Genomic DNA, 20,848 nt, shown 5'->3' on the forward strand with positions numbered 1-20,848 from the left:
TTATTAAATTTAAACAGTATGAATGTTCATTTTGTAGGGCATATTTTAGCCCATGACATTTATCAGAGAAATGTGTTTATGTCAGTTTTGGAGGTTGTTGATTAGTATTCTCATTTCATCCAGAAAACTGGATTGGGTACAAGATTTATCTGCAGAATATGAGGTCAGTTCACCTGTTCAATCCACCCATCTTCCTCTGGAAGTTGAGTTTTATGTACAAAGAGATTAAACAAAGATGAGACTTAGAAATTTCTAAAGCATCCCCGATGTATCTTCTCTTTTCTTTATATTTCATTTCTTTGACCTCTTATAATCTCTGTTTGTTCATTGTCACTTCATTCTAAGATATAATATTTTGACAATATTTTTATGTTACTGCCTTGGTAGAAAAGGGAAAAGATGTAGTAAAAAAGATTCAGAAAAATAGTCATGATATAATTAAAATATTCTGTTTATTTCACTTATTCTAATCTTTGATTGCAAAATACCATGACTTTTGTTTTTCTAGCAAGGAATTGTAATAGTAGTAAATCTTTTCCACTTGAACATTCATGGGTTTACAAGTATGTTTTCAACAACTGTTAACTTAGAGCTAAATAAAACTTTAGTAGTAAAACATCTCTATCTTTTTTACATTAATTTAAAAAATCATTTATTTGCATAATTTTGCCCTGGCCTGTGATTTTATTGCTAGGGAACTATGATTATAGAAACTCCCCCTACTAATCAAGATAGCTCTTTACTCTATATCCTATATTATAATTTTACTTAGGGACATTTTACTCTGGAGAAACTGATTTGCCTAGGGTTACTCAGCCAATATGTGGCAGAGAGAAGAATGTGGTCCTTTATCTACTATAATCAATCAATTCCTAGACTGAGAGGTATGAGTTTCTCCTCCACTTCTGACCAGCTGTGTGACCTTGGGTGAATTATTTATCCTTTCTGAGTATCAACTATTGTTTCTATAAAATGGGAAAAATAATATTGTTGAGGTTTCATGGTGTGTTGTGGGGGTTGTCTTGAATGAATTCACAGACTCAGACCATCTCCTATACAAGCTAAAGCATTTATTGAGAGTAACAACTCTCAGAAGCAGGCTGAATTCCAAGAAGGACCTGGCAACTTTATTAAGACAAGACAGGAAATTTTATAGTGTAATGGTACTGATTACAGAAAAGAAATTATGAATATTAAAAAGACAGAAGGTGTTTGTCAAGGGATTAGGTAATAGAGAGAGGTTCCAGCCTTAGTAGAATTCAATATGTGATTACCCACAATGCATACAGAAAACCCACTGGTGGGGGGGAAAGCATATATGTATGATAATAATATTATAATAAGCCTCTCTAAGTTATAAGTTCACCTAAAGGACAGTTTTTGCTATTATTGTGCAAGTGCCTTCTTAGGGAAAGTCCCTTCCATTGGTTTGGGGTCCACATCCTGCTCAGGCATCCTGGTGGTGCTGCTTTCTGATTGGCTTACTATGGTGGTTCTGTCTGAAATTAGGTGGATGTAGTTGTGGTTGAATGCATGGATATGCCTGTTGTTTCTGTGAGGAATGGGTCTAGGGACAATGGCTAGCTAGAGTCAATGGCTAGGATTCCACTACATGGACCTACCTACTGTTCTAGTGAGGCGGTGAGGCATATATGAGGAAATTAGGATATTGAGTTGGGGTGTGAAAGGGCAGTGGATACGTACGGACAGTGACTGTATTGAGTCTGGGGGCAGTGGTAAGCTAGGAGAAGAGGACTGTTGTTCAGTGAGACCTACCTCTGATTGAGTTGGAGTTGGGGGGAGTTGTGTGGTTAAATCAGGACATGCCTGTTCTTCAGTGAGGCCCATAAGGAAGTTAGAATATTAGGGCTGGAGGCAGCTTTTTTAGGATTTTATCAATACTTTACTTCACTGAAGGCAGAAGGCAAGACCAGATGAATTCTTTATATCCCTTCCAACTTTAAGATCTATAATGATAGGGGCAAGGCAAAAGAATATTAAGCCAAAAACTATTATTGACCAAATCTAATTTAGACCAACATAGCAATTCAAGTTTGGGAATTAGAAAGCAATGAGTTACTGTGGACCCTTAAAATAATTTTACTGAAAAGAGAAAATTAAAAGAATATACTTTTTATAGTTAAAATAGGATACCAACTCAGATAAAACACAATTCCCTTCAAGGGTCCTCCCTCCCACCCCCACCTTGCTATGAGTTGCAATTAGTTATCGTAGGTGAGGAAAAGAACTTCGGCAAAAACAGTGACAACAGCTCTCCATGGGCTGGGTCTTTTATACCTCAGGCATATCAAAAACCAAGCCATTGTGTTTGATTCCTTCTGAAAATTGCTTATTTGATCTGTTTGTCTAATTTACTTTTTTGCTTTTTGGAGGGCAATTGGGGTTAAGTGACTTGCCCAAGGTCACACGGCTAGTTTTGTGTTAAGTGTATGAGGCTGGATTTGAACTCAGGTCCTCCTGACTCCAGGGCCAGCGCTCTATTTACTGCCCCACCTAGCTGCCCCTGTCTAATTTACTTTTATATTTCCTTTCACTCCTATTTTTTCATTATTTGCCTTGAAATTCTATACTTTCAAATTAATTATGCTATTATTTTATATAGTTCTATTTTAAAATCTCCTCATCCAATTTTATAGAGATAAGAAAACAAGTATAAGGTCATTAATGATGTCCTCTTGATAGAATTTTTTTGGGTAATAATACTATTATTTTATTCAATTGTGTTCTCTTCTCTTTTAGACCTTTTGAAAATCAATACCTTTATGTGTTTGAAATCAAGTTTTCTCTACCATGGGTTTCTTTGTTGTTTACTTGGTCTGGTTAAAATGCTATTTTTCTGTCAGATGGAGAACATTAGGACTCCAATCATACTTTTTTTTTCAGCAGATGCTGAAACTAACTCTGCCTGATCCTTATTTGCCTCACCCAGGAAATGTAGTGAGTCATCCTTTCTCTAAGCTGCAGCTTCCCGGTTTCACTTATAATCACAATTGCAATGATGATATTAAAAAAAAAAAAATATCATTCATCTAGTTTAATTTAGAACTGGTAGCCTAAGGAAATGTCATCCTCATCCTATAATTCATATTTTCTTCTTTCTTTATTTGTTTATCCTGACATACGCATCTGTTTTAGAACAAACTCATTTTAAGGGTCTTATACCTAAAATAGAATGCATGTCCCCCTTCTTTGAGCTATTCTCTTAGAACTTTACATCGATTTCATTCTTATGGTAGAGGCAGTAGTAATAATAAACAAAAAGATTAATATGTTGAGATACAAATATAACAAATTATTGTCCTAAATTCAAGTCTCTAGGCAACTCAAATTTTGAGGACAGTGTCAGACAAAATTCTATCTTTTTTGGTCCTGGAGACCTAGAAGCATTTCAGGAGATTACTTTCCCAAGATAATAAAGCCAAGTCATTTCCCTTCTCTAGTTCTCAGTTTTTCCCTCTGTAAATTAGGGGGTTAGAACCAAATGACCCCTAAGATCCATCCCCACTTTAACATACTATGATTCTAATGTTTCATGAACCTACTAGCTCCTTGTATTGGGATAATAAAGGAATTCCTTGTCTTGGCTTATGTGATGCTAAAAAAAAACTGATAAGGCCACTTCCAGGAGCCAAGATGGTGGAGTAAGAAGTAAATAGCTCTCACCCTCCTTTATTGACCTCTGCAAGCACAGAACTTATCACCCCAGGAAAAACCTTTGAACAGCTGAGCCAGTAGAAAGATGGGATATCATAGTCTTATAGCCCAGGAAGCTTGGGGGATTGACAGGAAAGGCCCCTCATGTTCTGGGAGAAGGGGAGCAGTACAGGATGGGAGGTGTCTCAGCAAGCCAGTGACAAGACCTACCTCAAGAAACTAGGGGGAGATCCTGAGCCCCAGGGTGGTGGAGCAGGCAAGAGCCAACCCCAGGGCCCCTGAATGCCTCACCACAGGCAAGGAACTGGTAGACATCAGCTTGGAAAATGACCACATGGGCCACATTCTCCAGCAGTCAAGTCTCCCCATGTTTCAGCACATTGTTAGGAAACAAATTCTGGGAGGCACAGCTCCAGGCTTGCAGATATCCTTCAAGTGCAAAGCCTGTGTGAACAGGAGTCAAACATTCAAATGCAAGACCCAGATGAGCAGACATCCCCCAGGAACCAGACTCCCCACCCCCAGCCTGAGAGCTTCAGTGTTCCTGAGCCCAGTTCAGCACAGGGAAGCTGTCAGACCATTACAGCCTCCCACTGCCAACACCTGGGGCCCCAGCACAAAAAGCCAGTCAGACCAGGTCTGTGGGCTCCTAGCATAAGAAGCTTGGGTCAGTATCCCCTGTGCTCCAGCAGGAAAACTCAGCTTTAAAAGCCAGGAATTAGGCAAACAGCATGAGCAAAAAGCAGAAACAGACAATGACCATAGATTCTTATGGGGACAGAGAAGATCAAGGCACAAATTCAAAAGAGGGAAACATTGTCAATATACTGACATTCAAAATGTCAAAGGGGAATATGAACTGACCTCAAGTCCAAAAAACCTTCTTAGAAGAACTCAAGAAGGATTTAAAAAGACAAATAAGAGAGGTAGAAGAAAAATTGGGGAAAGAAATGAGAGGTATGAAAGAGAGAGTCAATAGCTTGAAAAAGGAAGGACGAAAATTGACTGTAGAAAACAAATTGTTGGGGGCCGCTAGGTGGCACAGTGAGTAAGAGCACTGGTCCCAGAGTTGGGAGACCTGGGATTGAATCCGAGTTTAGATACTTAGCACCACACACAGAAATAACTGGCTGTGTAATCTTGATCAAGTTACTTAACCCCAATTGCTTAAAAAAAAAAAAAGTTGTTAAAAAGTTAAATTGGCCAAATGGAAAAGGAGGCACAAAAACTCACTGAAAAGAACTCCTTGAAAAGTAAAATGGGCCAAATGGAAACAGAGGTACAAAATTTAATAGAAGAAAACAATTTGTTAAAAATTAAAATTGGGCAAGTGAAAGCTAATGATTCTATGAGAAATCAAGAAACAGTGAGACAGAAACAAAAGAATGAAAAAATAGAAGAAAATTTAAAATATCTCATTGGTAAAGCAGCTGATCTGGAAAATAAATCCAGGAGAAACAATTTTAAAATTATTGGTGTACCTTAAAAACATCCTGAATAAAAGGTCCTAGACAGCTTCTTTCAGGAAATCATCATGGAAAACTGCCATTGTGGTCCTAGAACCACAGGGTAAAATAATCATCTAAAGAATCCACCAATCACCTCCTGAAAGAGATCCCAAATTAAAAGATGCCAAGGAGTATTTTTAGCCAAATTCCAGAATTACCAGGTCAAGTAGAAAATACTACCAGTGACCAGAAAGAAATAATGTAAATATCATGGAACCACAATCAGGATTATACAGGAACCTTGCAGCTTCTACATTAAAAGATGGGAGGGCATGGAATACAATATTCCCTAAGGCAAAGGAGCTTGGATTACAAACAAGGATCAAGGAACCCAGCAAAATTGACCATAATCTTTCATTGAGGAGATGGATATTCAATGAAATAGGGTACTTCCAAACCTTTCATACTTTTCAACCCACAAACATTAAAGACAGCATAAAACATCAGTGGGAAAACTCTGTGGGTCCTGGGTGAAAGAAGAATGTGGTTCAGCTGGGGTCTGGCCTTAACCCCAGGGCACCAGAGTTGGCGACAATGGTAGTAGCAGCAGCAGGAGCAGTGGCGGCAGCAGCTGCTTCCAGAATTCTGGGTCCACAGACAGTGGGGGATCCAACTGATACAAAACCCCAGAAGCCTGGAACAGTAATGCACCCCCAGCCTCACCCCCCACTGGAAGCAGAGTCCTACCTTGACAAAGAGTTAGAAAGTCAATTATTTGGCTGGGAAGATGAGCAAGCAGCATAAACAAACTCAGATTACAAAATCTTACTTTGGTTACAAAGAAGATCAAAACATACAACCAGAAGACAACAAAGTCAAAGCTTTTACATTCAAAACTTCCAAGAAAAATATGAATTAGTCTCAGGCCGTGGAAGAGCTCTAAAAGGATTTTGAAAAACAAGTAAGAGAAGTCAAGGAAAAATTGGAAAGTGAAATGAGAGTGATGCAAGAAAATCATGAAAAATGAGTCAACAGCTTGCTAAAGGAGACCCCAAAAATTACTGAAGCAAATGACAACTTGAAAAAAAAAATGGCAAAAGAGGCCCAAAAAGTTAGGAGAAGAATGTCTAAAAAAGCAGAACTGACCAAATGGGAAAAGAAGTCCAAAAGCTCCCTGAAGAAAATAATTCCTTCAAAATTAGAATGGAGCAAATCAAAGCTAATGACTTTATGAGGAATCAAGAAATTATAAAACAGAACCAAAAGAGTGAAAAAAATAGAAGACAATGTGAAATATTTCATTGGAAAAACCACTGACCTGGAAAATAGATCCAGGAGAGATAATTTAAAAATTATTGGACTACCTGAATGTCATGATAAAAAAAGAGCCTAGACATCATTTTTGAGAAATTATCAAAGAAAACTGCCCAGATACTCCAGAAACAGAGGGAATAATAGAAATTGAAAGAATCCATCAATTGCCTCTTGAAAGAGATCCCAAAAGGAAAACTAGGAATATTGTAGCCAAATTCCAGAGTTCCCGGGTCAAGGAGAAAACATTTCAAGCAGCCAGAAAGAAACAATTCTAGTGCTGTGGATATACAATTAGGATAAAACAAGATTCCATAGCTTCTAAATTAAGGTATTATATGATATTGTGGAAGTCAGAGGAGCTAGGATTAAAATCAAGAATCACCTACCCAACAAAACTGAGTATAAGACTTTCAGGGAAAAATATGGATATTCAATAAAATAGAGGACTTTCAAGCATTCTTGATGAAAAGACCAGAGCTGAATAGAAAATCTGACTTTCAAACATACAAGACTCAAGAGAAACATGAAAAGGTAAAAAGGAAAGAGAAATCATAAGGGACTTATTGAAGTTGAACTGTTTACATTCCTGCACACAAAGATGATATTTGTAACTCATGAGATTTTTCTCAGTATTAGGGTAGTTGGAGGAAATACATGGATAGATGATAGATAGATAGATAGATAGATAGATAGATAGATAGATAGATAGATAGATAGATAGATAGATGGCACAGAGTTTTGAATGAATGATATCTAAAAATAAAATTAAGGGGTGAGAGAGGAATATATTGGGAGAAGGAGAAGGGAAAAGATAGAATGAGGTCAATTATCTAGCATAAAAGAGGCAAGAAAAAAGGTTTCACAATGGAGGGGAAGGGGGGGGAGGTAAAAGGGTATGAGTGAATTTGGCTTAAGGAGGGAATAACATACATACTCAATTGGGTATCTTACCCTCCAGGAAAGTAAGGGGGAAGGGGATGGGGGGGTGATGGAAGGGCAGATTGGGGGAGGGGGTAGTCACAAGCAAACACTTTTGAAAAGGGACAGGGTCAAAGGAGAAAATAGAATAAGTGAGGAGAGGAATAGGATGGAGGGAAATATAGTTAGTCTTTCACAACATGACTATTACAGAAGTGTTTTTCACAAGTATACATGTATAACCTATGTTGAATTGCTTGCCTTCTCAATGATGGTGGGTGGGGAGGGAAGAAGGGAGAGAATTTGGAACTCAAAGTTTTAAAAACAAATGTTAAAAATTGTTTTTGCATGCAACTGGGAAATAAGATATACAGGCAATGGGGTATAGAAGCCTATCTTGCCCTACAAGAAAATAAGAGGGAAAGGAATGTGGGGGGGCAGTGATAAAAGAGAGGGAAGACTTGGGGAAAGGGTATTTAGAATGTATGCCATCTTGAGGGGGGGAGGAAGGGAGAGATGGGGAGAAAATTTGGAACTCAAAATCTTGTGGAAATGAATGTTGAATAATAAAAATAAATTCATTAAGTGATAAAAATTAAAAAATAACAAACATAAAGCCTATTTAAAAAGTTTTTGTACAAACAAAGGCAATGCAACCAAGATTAGAAGGGAAGCAGAAAACTGGGAAACAATTTTCACAGCCAGTTTCTCTGATAAAGGCCTCGTTTCTACAATACAGAGAGAACTGAGTTGAATTTATCAGAATACAAGTCATCCCCCAATTGATAAAATGGTCTAAGGATATGAACAGGCAGTTTTCAGAGGAAAAATGAAAGCTATCTATAGTCATATGAAAGAATGCTCTAAATCGCTGTTGATTAGAAAGATGCAAATCAAAATGAATCCAAGGTACCACATGACATCTATCAGATTGGCTAACATGACAAAACAGAAAAAAACCAAAACAATAAATGTTGGAGAAGATGTGTGAAAATTGGAACATTAATGCATTGGTGTGGAGTTGTGAATTAGTCCAACCATTCTGGAGAACAATTTGGAACTATGCCCAAAGGGCTATAAAATTGTGCATGCCCTTTGATCCAGCAATACCACTTCTAGGTCTGTATCCCAAATGTATAATAAAAATGGGAAAAGAACCCATATATACAAAACTATAGAATCTCTTTTTGTGGTGGTAAAGAATTGGAAATTTAGGGGATGTCCATCAGTTGGGGAATGACTGAGCAAGTTGTGGTATATAAATGCAATGGAATACTATTGCGCTACAAGAAATTATGAGTAGGTGGACTTCAGAAAAACCTAGAAAGACTTATATGAACTGATGTTGAGTGAAATGAACAGAACCAGAAGAACACAGTAACAGTCACATTATGTGATGACTGAGCTCTTCTCAAAAATGCAAGGATCTGAGACTCATGATGGAAAATGCTATCCACATCCAGAGAAAGAACTTTGGAGTCTGAATGCAGATGGAAACACATTATTTGCTCTCCTTTTCTTTTGTTGTTTTGTTTTATTTTTTTCTTTCATCATAGTTCCTCCTATTAGTTCTAATTCTTCTTTACATCATGACTAATGTGAAAATAGGTTTAAAATGAATGTATAAGTAGAGCCTATATCAGATTGCAGGCCATCTTGGGAGGGGAGGGGAGAGAGTGGATGAGAAAATTCAAAACTCAAAATGATACAGAAATGAATGTTTAAAACTAAAAATAAATAAATTATTATTAAATATAAAAATAACTAATAAGTTCAGTCAAACTAGTGCTGATTTTGTGTAGACATACTCTATTTTCTCCAATCCATATTTAGCACATCTGTCAAAAATTAGCTTCTTATTGCTCTGCTCTGGCCATATCATTCCTTTATTCAAAAATCTTAATCGATTCCCCCATGAAAAGAGGTACCATGCCGTCTCCAGGCCCAGACTTCCTCTTCCAGGATAATATTCACAGGTCCTTCAGCTAATCCTTTTAAAGCATATCCTGGAGGCCATTTCTCATCCTAGTCATCCTCCTCTAGATACTTTCCAACTTATCAATGTCCTTCCTAAAACATGGTACATATATCTGAACAAAATTTCCCAACTGTGATACAACTATGGTAGAGTATAGCAGTCACCTTCCTTGTCTTAGACACTATGCCTCTCCTACTTCAATCTAAAATTGCATTAGGTTTTTTGGCTACCGTATCGCGCAATTGAATCCAACTGAATGTTCAGACAGCTAAACTTCCTGGAATTTTGAAGATGTACTGTTATCTAAACATGAACCTCCTATCTTATGCCCATGAAGTTGTTATTTTGAATTTAAGTGAAAAATTGTACTTCTATCTCTCTCAAATTCCATCTTTATTTGATTCATCCCAATGTTCCAATTTGTCAAGATTGTTGATGGTCCTAGTTGTCACTGAATACATTAACTGTCCCTCTTATCTTTGTGATAAATATATTTGACAACCATACCTTCTATGCTTTCAAATAAGTCATTGGTTACACTTGTTTAACCTCCCAGAGGATAGCTTACCAGAGATGCTCCTCTAAACATTCCTCAAAATTGACATGAAGCCATTACTGAATGTTCTTTGGATCAGTTCATTCAGTCATTTCCAGTCAGATTCCTCTAATAAGATAAGAAGGGAGTGGGAGCAGGTGTTTACAGTACTTGATAATTCAGTCTAGGGGGGCAGGAGACTAAAAAAAAGGAAATGCATTGCTATTGGGTCATTCTAAATCCTGTGCCTCTACCTTTTGAGTCATTATGAATAACTATTTCTTCCTCTCTTTGGTTGTGGAGGCCAGTGGAAGTCTAAGTTTATGGTAGTTGCTTCCAGGGCCAGTTAAATGACCTCTCCTGTCTCTGTCTCTCAGTGACTATTATTCCCAGAGATTTCATATCCTGGAACACTAAAGCTTACACCAAGGCAGAAGTACCATGCCAGCCATGACCAGACTAAGGGTGACTAAGGACCTAGTCTAAGGATCCTTAGTGAAGGCTCCTAGGAGCCTTCTAAGGAGCTTAGAGTGAAGAAGCTGAAGTAGACATTTTATTTCCCCTCTTTTCCATCTTCCTACACACAACTTGCACCCAGCTCTTCTGCTATACAAAGATATAAAGTTTTAGGGCCTACCATGGTTCCTATCTCCAAATTTTGTACTGGATAGCAGCTTAGATGGGAGGTACCTAGGGTGCTGGAACTGGTTCTCCCCAAGACAACATCAGATATACACCTCCCTCTAACTTGAGGTAGCATCATTAGTCAAGTCCAAAGAAAGACAGTTTTGGAGTCAAAAGGACCTCAGTTAAAATCCCACCTCTGCTGTGTTATCTTGGGCAAGTCATTTAAGTTTTTTGTCCTCAGTTTCCCTCTTCTATAAAATGAGGGACTTGGATTAGATGACCCTTAAGTTCTTTCTAGACTTAAATCTCTGATTCTTTGAATCTCTGGGTTCTGGAGGAAAGGATTTCACAGAAGTACAACTTTTATAGGAAGATTTGTGTGTCCATATGAGTGGGATGGGGGCTATTTGGCCTTGGGGAAAAAAGTTGTCAACCTCTAAGCAATTTTTCTACTCTACCCCTAAGGGTTGCTCTTTGGGGCTTTCTTTAATACTTCTAGGTCAGCTTTGCTTTTGTGACTTTCTAGGGGGAGGAGGGGAGGAGATGGGAGGCTGAACAAGGTGTAAAGAGAACAGAGAGATAAAGAAAAGAAAAGAAGATGGAAAGAATCAGATTTTATATTTGTTCTCCAAACTCTCAAACCCAAAAGTTTCAAGGAGGTCCTTGAATATGCTACATTGGCTATATATTTTAACAAATTAAAGGAGTCAGTTTGTTAGTCAACAAGCATTCTTAAAACTTTACTATGTGCCAACAACTGTGCTGAGCACCAGAAATTCAAAGAAAGGAAAAAAATCCAAACAAACAAGTCAACTACTATCTTCAAAGCATTCATAATTTAATGGGACATCACATATAAAAAACTAATGGTGTACAAGTTATACACAGACTAGAAAGAAAGTAGGCTTAAATGAGAAGGTGCCAATTGATGGGAGCTAGGTAAAAAGGCTTATTGCAGAAAATAGGATTTGAACTTGGCCTTAAAGGAAGCCAGGGAAACTACGTGTAGTTACTTTTTTTGTCTTTGTATCCTTGTATCCTCAGTGTCTAACACCAGCCCTTGAAAACAACAAGCAACTAATGAATATTTGTTGTATTGAATTAAATTGAATTAAACTTTAACAGTAGGTCCATTGTTAATATACCTGCTGGCTGCAAGGGATATACACACACATAAATATGCACACATATATGTGTGCAAGCATACGTGTATGTATATACATATATATATGTGTATATGTATATATGTATATGTATATCTATACTTATCTATCATCTGTCTATCTATCTATCTATCTATCAGTTTTTATTTCCCTGGGTTCTTTTTTTTTTTCTTTCTGGATAGATATAGGTCATTCAATTCTCTCCCACTCAAATTTTCCCCAGAAAGTTCTAAATTCTAAAAAAGTGAATATAATTATTTACAAATGTTTATTATATCAATTTTTTTTCTGCTGCTGAATTCAGTGCTATTTCTATGACACTCTAGTTATTTCACTACTATATATATTTAAAAAACAAAAAAGCAAAAATCCCATGAAAAGCAACCAGGGCAAGACCTCTCCTACACTGGGTATATACTTTATGTAGAGATCATAAAAAGGCATAGATGGGAATTCCATAGGTTGAAAAGACATGATCATCATTGCTGGAAATATAAAGAAAGGCAAAATTCACTCTGTTCTCAAGGAGTTCACAGTTTAATGTAGGAGACCACTTGCAGATGGCTATGTACAAACAAGCTATATGCAGGATAAATTGTAATCAATCAATAGAGAGAAGTGTAGCAGCAAGCACCCTGGAGTCCCTAGGGTGGCTGCTCACACAGGTTCTTGGATCTGCTTTGTTAAAGGAAAGCAACTCAAAATGGGTTAACAAGCTTACTTTAATCAGTCAGACATATATCGTTTACCTTGTTCAGGAGAAAAGGTCAGCACCCTGAACCTCAAAGTATACAGGCATAATTATCAAGACAGAAACATCAAGTAGACAGATTTCCAAACTGTCCAACCATTACATCCATACCAAATCAACATCTGGGTTTCCACATTCTGGGTTTTTCAAAGCCGGGGGACTCTCAACAACGGCTTCCCAGAATTCAGATCAAATCACAGAATACTTCTCAAAGTGAGTCCCAAAACAAAGCTACACATCAGGGCTTATATAGCCTTCTCCTGGCTCAGAGAATGTAACAACCTTATTGACCCACTGGCCAATCAAAAAGTATCTACTGAAAAACAAGCCTCCCTCCCCAGGCTTCAGGTGCACATTAGCCTAGGGGCAGGGAAGATCTTTAAAATTTACATTCTTATTACAAGAAGGCACTAGAATTAAGGGGGATTGAGAAAACCTTAATAGAGAAGGTAGCATTTTAGCTTAGACTTGAGAAAAACCATAAGTTGGTGATGAGGAGGAAGACTATTCCAGGAATATGATATGAGAGAGCCAATAAATACCTGGAGTCAGATGATGAGTAACAGCAAAGAAGTCAATATGATTGGAGTGCAAGGGTATGTGATGGGGTATAAGACTGGAAAGGGAAGGGCAGCATGAAGATTGAGGCTTACAAAGAGTTTTGAATGCCAGAGAATTTTATATTTTATTCCAGAGGTGACAGGGAATCACTGGAGTTTACTGAATGTGTGATAGGGATATGTGTGTTATGGTCATACCTGTGAATAAGAAAAATAATTTTGAGAGCTAAGTGGAGGATAGACTAGAATAAGGAGAGACTAGGGGCAGAGAAATCAACCAATAGGCTATTGCAGTGGTTCAGGCATGAGATGATGAAGGACTGTACCAGAATGTTGACTATGTCAGAGGAGAAAAGGGATATATTTGAGATATTACTGAAGCAAAATTGACAGGCCTTGGCAAAATATTGGAGATGGGGGAGAGGTGAGAGAGAGTGAAGAGTCAAGGATGACATGTAGGTTTTAAGCTTGAGTGACTAGGGTGAGGATGGTGTCCTCAACAGCAATAGGGAAGTTAGGAAGAAGGGAAAGTTTTGGGGAAAAGATAATGAATTTCAGTTTTGGACAGGTTTTTAGGATGTCTAGGCAACATCTACTTTGAGCCTTGACTCCTGAGACTACCTCTCTACCGCCACCTCAGTGTCCTTCTTGTACTGAAAGACCTTTAACAATATGGACTCCACTATTTGGCTCCCTGGAACTGCCATTTGAGGAAGTACTCATACTAGCTATACTCAGAATATAAGCTCCTCGAATTCAAGGACTGTCTTTCTCTTGTGTTTATATATCCCTAGTACTTAATAGTACATAGTGAGCACATAGTAAGTATTTAAACACAAGAAGAAAAAGGTGCCTCAAATGATAAAATTGAAAAAAATAATTTTAATATACTTTATTATAATTTCTCCTAGCTTTACAAGCAGACATTACAATTTTTCTTTTAAATAAGATTTTCATCCTACTATCTCTATTTTCTTTGCTTTATGGATAAAAAAGTGCATTGTCAATTGATGCAACTTGATTCTTGGAAGGATTCTTAAGTTCTGGTCCATTTAGTGTTTAACAAATGCTTCATCAGTCTATCAGCATTAGAAGTAATACCTGAATCACATTCATTGAAATACTGAATCAACTTCTACACATTGTAATTTTCAAAGCATTATGTTGAATTTCTAATCCTCTTAACTACACTGTTTTCCTAATCCACACTTCTTAATCTCTTCTACCAGAAAAGCTCTATCTCTTTAATGGCAGAGTGACCTAAGTTATATATCCAAAAACTCGATCCCCTTCCCAGTGAATGCCAGTTACACAAAGACCATCACAGATAATGAATAGCAAAAAACCCCCAAAAACCTCATTTATTCAAGCAAAAGAAAACAGAAATCAGAGAAATTATATCAATTAGAATATATCAAATAGTACACAGAGTATATAAACTTTCCCATCAGGAATAACATAGCTCAGTGAGGCACACATACAGACACACACACAGTCCCTGATCTGGGAGTATGGGAGTAGTATCCTGGCAAAGATTTAATAACTGACTCTCTAGGGGAAAAAAATGTCCAGCATACTTTTAATCTTAAACTATGTTCATATTTTTTCCAAAAAAATGGATGTATAATGTACTTTTAAGTTTAATCCACATTAAAATTGGGGTAGCAAGGTGGTACAGTAAATAGAGCACAGGCCCTAGAGGCAGGAAGACCTCAGTTTAAATCTGGTCTCATTCAGTTTGTAGCTGTAGACTTAAGGCAAGTCACTTAACCCTGTTTGCCTCAGTTTTCTCATCTGTAAAATGAGCTGGAGAAGGACATGGCAAAACGTACTAGTATCTTTGCCAAGAAAACCCTAAGTGGGGTCAGACACAACTGAAAAATGACCAAATAGCAACACATTATAAATATTTTCTCCATCATTTTCTCATTTAGATAATTAATAAAACAATAAATCAAGTTCCAATTTGTAACATTTGCTGTTTTCTGACATGTAAATAGTCACACTGAAAATTTAACAACCAGCTCTCATGAGCTGATTTAAAACTCTTCCTTGATCTCACCCAAGGAAGAATTCCCTCAAGTCTTTAGTGTAGTAAGCTGGGAATAAGAATTTGAGGGTCAAGACATGTATATGTATATAATATGCATATATATGTCAAATTTTTCATAGAGTCTCCCTCAGTAGTCTCTTCCTTAAAGAGAACCTGGAACCCTACATCTTCTCTCTTGAAACTAAATACCAAACAAGTAGAATCTCTCTTTTCCTAAGGTCTCACAAATTCTGCACCTCACACAGGCACTGAGTATTAAATAATCATTCTCCAACAATGCACAGAGAGACTTATGTGACCATGGGTTTGACTTTCAGGTTACATAAATAAAATATATATACAACATCCCTCTAATCTACTGACCTTGTTATGAAAGAATATGAAGTAAATCTGTCCTGACTTGTCCTTAATGCCCCTTGTGATCACTACTGCCTTTTCGCGATGTTAACAAACCATCTCTTTAATAAATTGTTCTAGAATTTTGCCATGAATTAAAATATGGCTGGCTTAAAGTTCACATAGTGGGAATGTTAAAATATAAAAAAAGAACATATCCTATATATTTCCTCAATGCTTTAAGGAATTTGTGTCCATGCTCATTTTATATGGTGAGTATTTGCATAAAAACAATCATTTGAACAGGAACCATGAGGAACCACAACTCATGAGTTGCAGTATCATGGTTTATCTTTCTGGTCTTCACTTTACTAGGAACAGAACTCACTACAGCATAAAACACTAAAAGATCTGTTTCTGTCAGCATGACCTAGTTCTGGGGAAATCACTTGTCTCCTCTTTCTTTTCATCATGAAAGGGAGTCCTTCGCCTGCCTGACCACTATTCATTTACCAACATCTTTGAAGTACTTCAGAGTCCTTGATGAAAGCACTCTACAAATGCTCAGTATTATTATTTGAGGAGATTTTACTCTTTACTTCTTCAGTAGCTGCAGTTATATTATTGAGAAAATAGCTTGTCAGAGAACTGGAGAGTTCTTTGAGTGTTATTTGTAAGTCTAGGCATATCAAAGAGAATATGCTGAGGTATTCGGTTTTCAGAAAAGTTGATCCAAGTCTAATTTGGGTGAGAACTCATTTCCTCAAGTTGATAGACCTAAATGAGGCTGATATTACGTGACTGTCTGTGGATCATTGCACATCACAGATAGGCAGCTTTTCTCAACTCCATATGGCACATAATGCTAGCTCTGAGATTGAGCAGTAGGAGACGGAGCTCAAACATATGGTCTTTGTTCAAGTAAAGTAGGGCCATATGTGCAACTCTATATAAGGTCTGGGGTTCAAGGTATATTTCTCTGGCTGCTAACCACATACTCAACTTTGTCATCTTCAACCTTCTGCTGACACCTATAGCCAAGGATTGCTAATGTTAGAATGGTGAGATTCTCATTTTAGAGCAGAGCTGAAAATAAACCAGGGACCACTTCTTTGATTTTATAACATAATACAAGCTTCATTTCCCTAAATACATTCTCTGTGGCCCCTTTAACATTGTTCTTTCCTTTTCGTAAATGCATCTATTGATGATATTCTTATTTGTGTCAAAATGTGTAAACTTCCAGATGGTAAACTCCTTGAGGTCAGAACCTAGTCCTTTTAATACTTTCTCAGTGCCTGGCACAGTGCCCATAGTTATTATTTAATGACTATTTGTTAAATTGTGACAGTAAAGTCACTGGGCATGTATTGCATTTCTTTATAAGATCTTAAACTAGGAGCTGGAAGGGACTTTGGAAGTTATAGAATCCAGTCATCTAATTGTATAGATAAGGAAACTGAGGCACAGAGAAGCCCAGTAGCTTGCTCAAAGCCAAGATTTGAACCCAAGTCCTCATACTCGAATTCAATGCTCTTCCCCCTATCCCACGATGTTCCTTTCTACTGAGACCCATCAATGGCTTTGTCCCTGAAGTTTCTCTTTTTTCTTTTCTTCAGTTCTATACATGCACCTATATATTACCCAGAACATCGTCCAAATTGCTGTGCAGTCTCCTTTCTACAGTGGCAACATATTCATTGTAGTATTTAAAGAGTTTCTTTAGGGGTATATAGTAGCATTTTTTATCAACTTACCTGCAGTCATTTCCCTTTAATTCTTCAAATAATATTTGCTGTGCCTACAATGCTGACCTAATGACTAACATGATGGGCATAAATGATCTCATTATTGAAGATGCATTTTCCAATTGATGTTACTCACGATATGATATTGATGGAATTTCTCAGTGATTCGGGTTTGAATATATCCTGGTTGTAAAAAAAAAATGGAAGTTATCACTGCATCAATATCTGCCTTGATCTAGAAGTGGGCAAACGTATGTTCTGGTTTACTGAAATATCTTCCAACAAGATTTAATCAGTCAGTCAACAAGCATTTATTAAGTACTTATTATGGGCCAGCACTGTAAAAAATGTTGGGGATACAAAGGAAAAAAAATGTGACCCTAGACATCAAGAAATCCATTCCAATGGAGAAGAAAACAGAAAAAAAGACCCAAACCAAAACAAAACCACTAAGTAAAATATAGACAGCTGAAATGAGAGGTAATCTCAGAGGGAAGGCACTAGCTATTGAGGAATTGGGAAAGACCTCTTGCAGAAGGTAGTATATGAGCTGAGTCTTGAAGGCAGAAATGAGGTCAGATATCATTCCAGAAATGGGTGTAAGCTGGTAGAAAGGCACAGAGTAGAGAGAGACTGAGAGTCATATGGAAGGAATAGCAAGGCCAGTATCTCTGGATCATGGAGTGTGAGGAAGGCAGTAAGGCATAAAAAGGTAAAAAGGGAGTAGGTTATAAAGGGATGTTTAAAAACAAGACAAAGGATTTTATATTTGGTCATAGAATTAATGGAGGTTTTTATACATGTATTTTCATGGAGGAATTAATGTGGTGGTTTACTGATTTGGTAGGGATAGAGTTATATGTGAGTGCCCTGATTAGATGTTTGGTCAAAGAGTGGAAAGGAGAACATAACAGCTTTCACTTTTAGGTTTTCTGATTGGAAATTGAGATGTCACAGAGATATTGGGAAATTAGAGTCTTAGCAATTCCTCAGGATCTGGGACTCCAGAATTTGAGGACTACACCCCAATGAGAGGGACAGAAGCTCGTTATGTGTTATATGGACATTAAAATTTCCCCAAGAAGGATTCAATTCAATTAAATAATCATTTAGTAGGCATCTACTGTACTCCAGGCACTAAGTGATGGGGATAGAAACAAGTAAATGAGTCAATGCCTGCCCTCAAGGAGTTTATAATATAATGGGGGTAGATGACATATAAAAGGAAACTTGAAAGGGTTGGGGTGTGTGTGTGTGTGTGTGTGTGTGTGTGTGTGTGTGTGTGTGTGTAACCATTCTACGGAGTTCAAACCAAGCTAGTTACAAATGGAAAGTCCAGGTTCCAGCTTTCTATAAAGGAAAGCTTTGGAATGGGTTATTGCTCCACTGTCTAGCCTTCCAATCAGAGGGAAAGGGAGGTTGAAGGAGTTGGGAAGAAAGAAGAAAAGACAATTTCTTTTCCAGACAGCAGCTGGGAAGATTTACTTTCTCTTTTCCCCATGTAAAACAACCAGGTAGCAAGGTTATTTTTGTTTTTGTTGTTTATTTTTTTCTCCCCCTGACACAGGAGTAACAGCCATGTTATTGAAAAACAGCAGGCCAGTACAACCTTGGTAAGACAGGGAACTACATGAAAAGAAGCAGGATGCTTACCAATTATAGGAACAAGCAGGAGGAGTAATCTTAGCTATAGACTCTGTTCTTTATATATAATACACTGTACTAAAAGGGGGTAAGACCAGGCTTTTGCTATTGGAGTCAGTGTGGAACACCTTGAATACAAAATTAATGACATTTGGAGGTGTAAAGAAACTTGGAGAGAACTGTTTTCCTTTGAGAATATGACTAATGCTCTTCTTGTTATTTCAATATTCATTTGTGACTCAATTATTTACTTTCTCAAGGACATTTCCCCCCAGATCTATTAGCAAGGTGAAAATATGAAAACTTAGGCATGAGTCAACTTTAGAAGTGCCCAGAAATACAGCTTGGTAGAGGAAAATGAAGTGGCACAAGTATCCTACCATTAAAAATTCCCTACTTTGTGAATTGAAATTCAAGAACATCCATAGGTGGAGGGAGGATTCATAGACTACATGGAAAAATGTGATCTTAGTCTTTAGATTGATTATCAAGACCAAGGCCTAGGTTTGAAAAGATTTCATTTCTTTCAGGTTTATTGGTATTTGTATTCTCAAATGACATTTATTAGCAGAAAAATAACTTTGAATTGACTGCCTCAAAGACTTCTCACAAAAATTATTGCCTGGTATCTAGAAGATTTTGTAGAATCTCTTTAATGAGTAAGTATAAATATTCAATATCTTTCTTTGGGAATGGGAATACAGTTATTTCTTGAGTCACCATCTCTGTAAATAAGATAGAATAAAATTGGGTCAATTACAGCTTGTTTTAATTTTATAGTGATAGACTGTACTTCTGATGCCATAAACTCCAAATTCATTGGTTATATCATGCTAAAAATTACCTTATGTTTTTTTTCTTTTTGTAGGGGGGGGTAGGGCAATTGGGGTTAAGTGACTTGCCCAAGGTCACATGTCTAATAAGTGTTACATGTATAAAGCTGGATTTGAACTCAGGTCCTTCTGACTCCAGGGCTGGTGCTCTATTCACTGTGCCACCTAGCAAACCCTTAAGTTCTTAGCAAACTTCTTTAGGCATCCAAACTCAACTAGAAACCAAGTCAAGTCATTAAGGCAACAAACATTTATTAAGCATTTACCATATGCTAGGCACAAAGCTATGTATTAAGAATAAAAATACAAGCAAAAATAAAAACAGTCCCTGCCCTCAAAGAGATGATATTCCAGTGGGGGATGCATAAAAAGGATCTGAAAATGGGGGGGAAGAGTAGAGAAGGTACCTGTGCAGAGACATGGGAGAGCAAATTTGGAGAGTCAGGAGAGGACATGACCAGGAATGAAGTCATAAGTGATCTGGGCACTTTCCTTAAAATAGAGGTCATGGGAGGAATCAATCAGGGAAAGAGACCACAGGGGCAGAGTGAGCTTCCAGGCTGAGAAGGCCACAGAGTGAGAGTGAACTTCCAAGTTGAGAATATCCAGTCAAGAGTGGAACATGTCGAGGAATTAAGACAGAATGAATGTGTCTAGGTAATGCAGTGGATAGAGCACTGATCCTGGAATCAGGAAAACTCCCACTTCAATACTTACTAGTGACCTTGGTCAAGTCACTTAATCTCTTTCTGCCTCTGTTCACTTAACTTTAAAATGTGGATGATAATAACATCTACTTCCCAGAGTTGTTGTGAAGATCAAATGAAATATTTGTAAAGCATTAGCACAGTTATTTTATTATTATTAATGCCATTACACGGTACAAATGATAAATGATATGATTAAGGCATTGTAATGGTAATGGGAATTTGAAGATCTTCCCTGCCCCTTGATAGGCCTAGGTGAATTTGAGGACCTTCTCTGATTTGAAAATAAACTCTGCCCCCTAATAGGTTGAATGTGGTCACATGGAGCCTGTGGTGGGAGGCTTATTTTTCAGGAAGGCCCAACTTTTGTTACTTCATAGTCAAGTGCTATAGCTGTGATGTTCTCTGACCCTAGAGAAGGCTATATATAGCCTGATGTGAGGTTTTGCTTTGGGGCTCACTCATGGGAAGAATTGTGTGATGTGGCCAGATGAGACTCTGGACAACCATTTGTAAGGGTTATGGGATTTAAAGATCTTCCATGCCCCGTTGGACTTG

The 20,848-nt window shown here is 37.5% G+C and overlaps 1 long non-coding RNA gene across 1 annotated transcript in view; it reads left to right on the forward strand.

Annotated features, from left to right (window-relative positions):
- The first annotated feature begins 17,743 nt into the window (after positions 1-17,743).
- LOC138177490 (uncharacterized) overlaps positions 17,744-20,848 on the forward strand; it is a 6,841-nt gene continuing 3,736 nt past the window's right edge. The window contains exons 1-2 of the long non-coding RNA XR_011172509.1: positions 17,744-17,818; positions 19,281-19,409. This is a non-coding gene — a long non-coding RNA (uncharacterized lncRNA). The remainder of the gene's footprint in view (positions 17,819-19,280; positions 19,410-20,848) is intronic.

The sequence above is a fragment of the Petaurus breviceps genome, unplaced genomic scaffold (assembly GCF_028583685.1).
Source record: "Petaurus breviceps papuanus isolate PSGF00001 unplaced genomic scaffold, PetGlider_PUasm1.0 90418, whole genome shotgun sequence".
Classification (NCBI taxonomy): domain Eukaryota; kingdom Metazoa; phylum Chordata; class Mammalia; order Diprotodontia; family Petauridae; genus Petaurus; species Petaurus breviceps.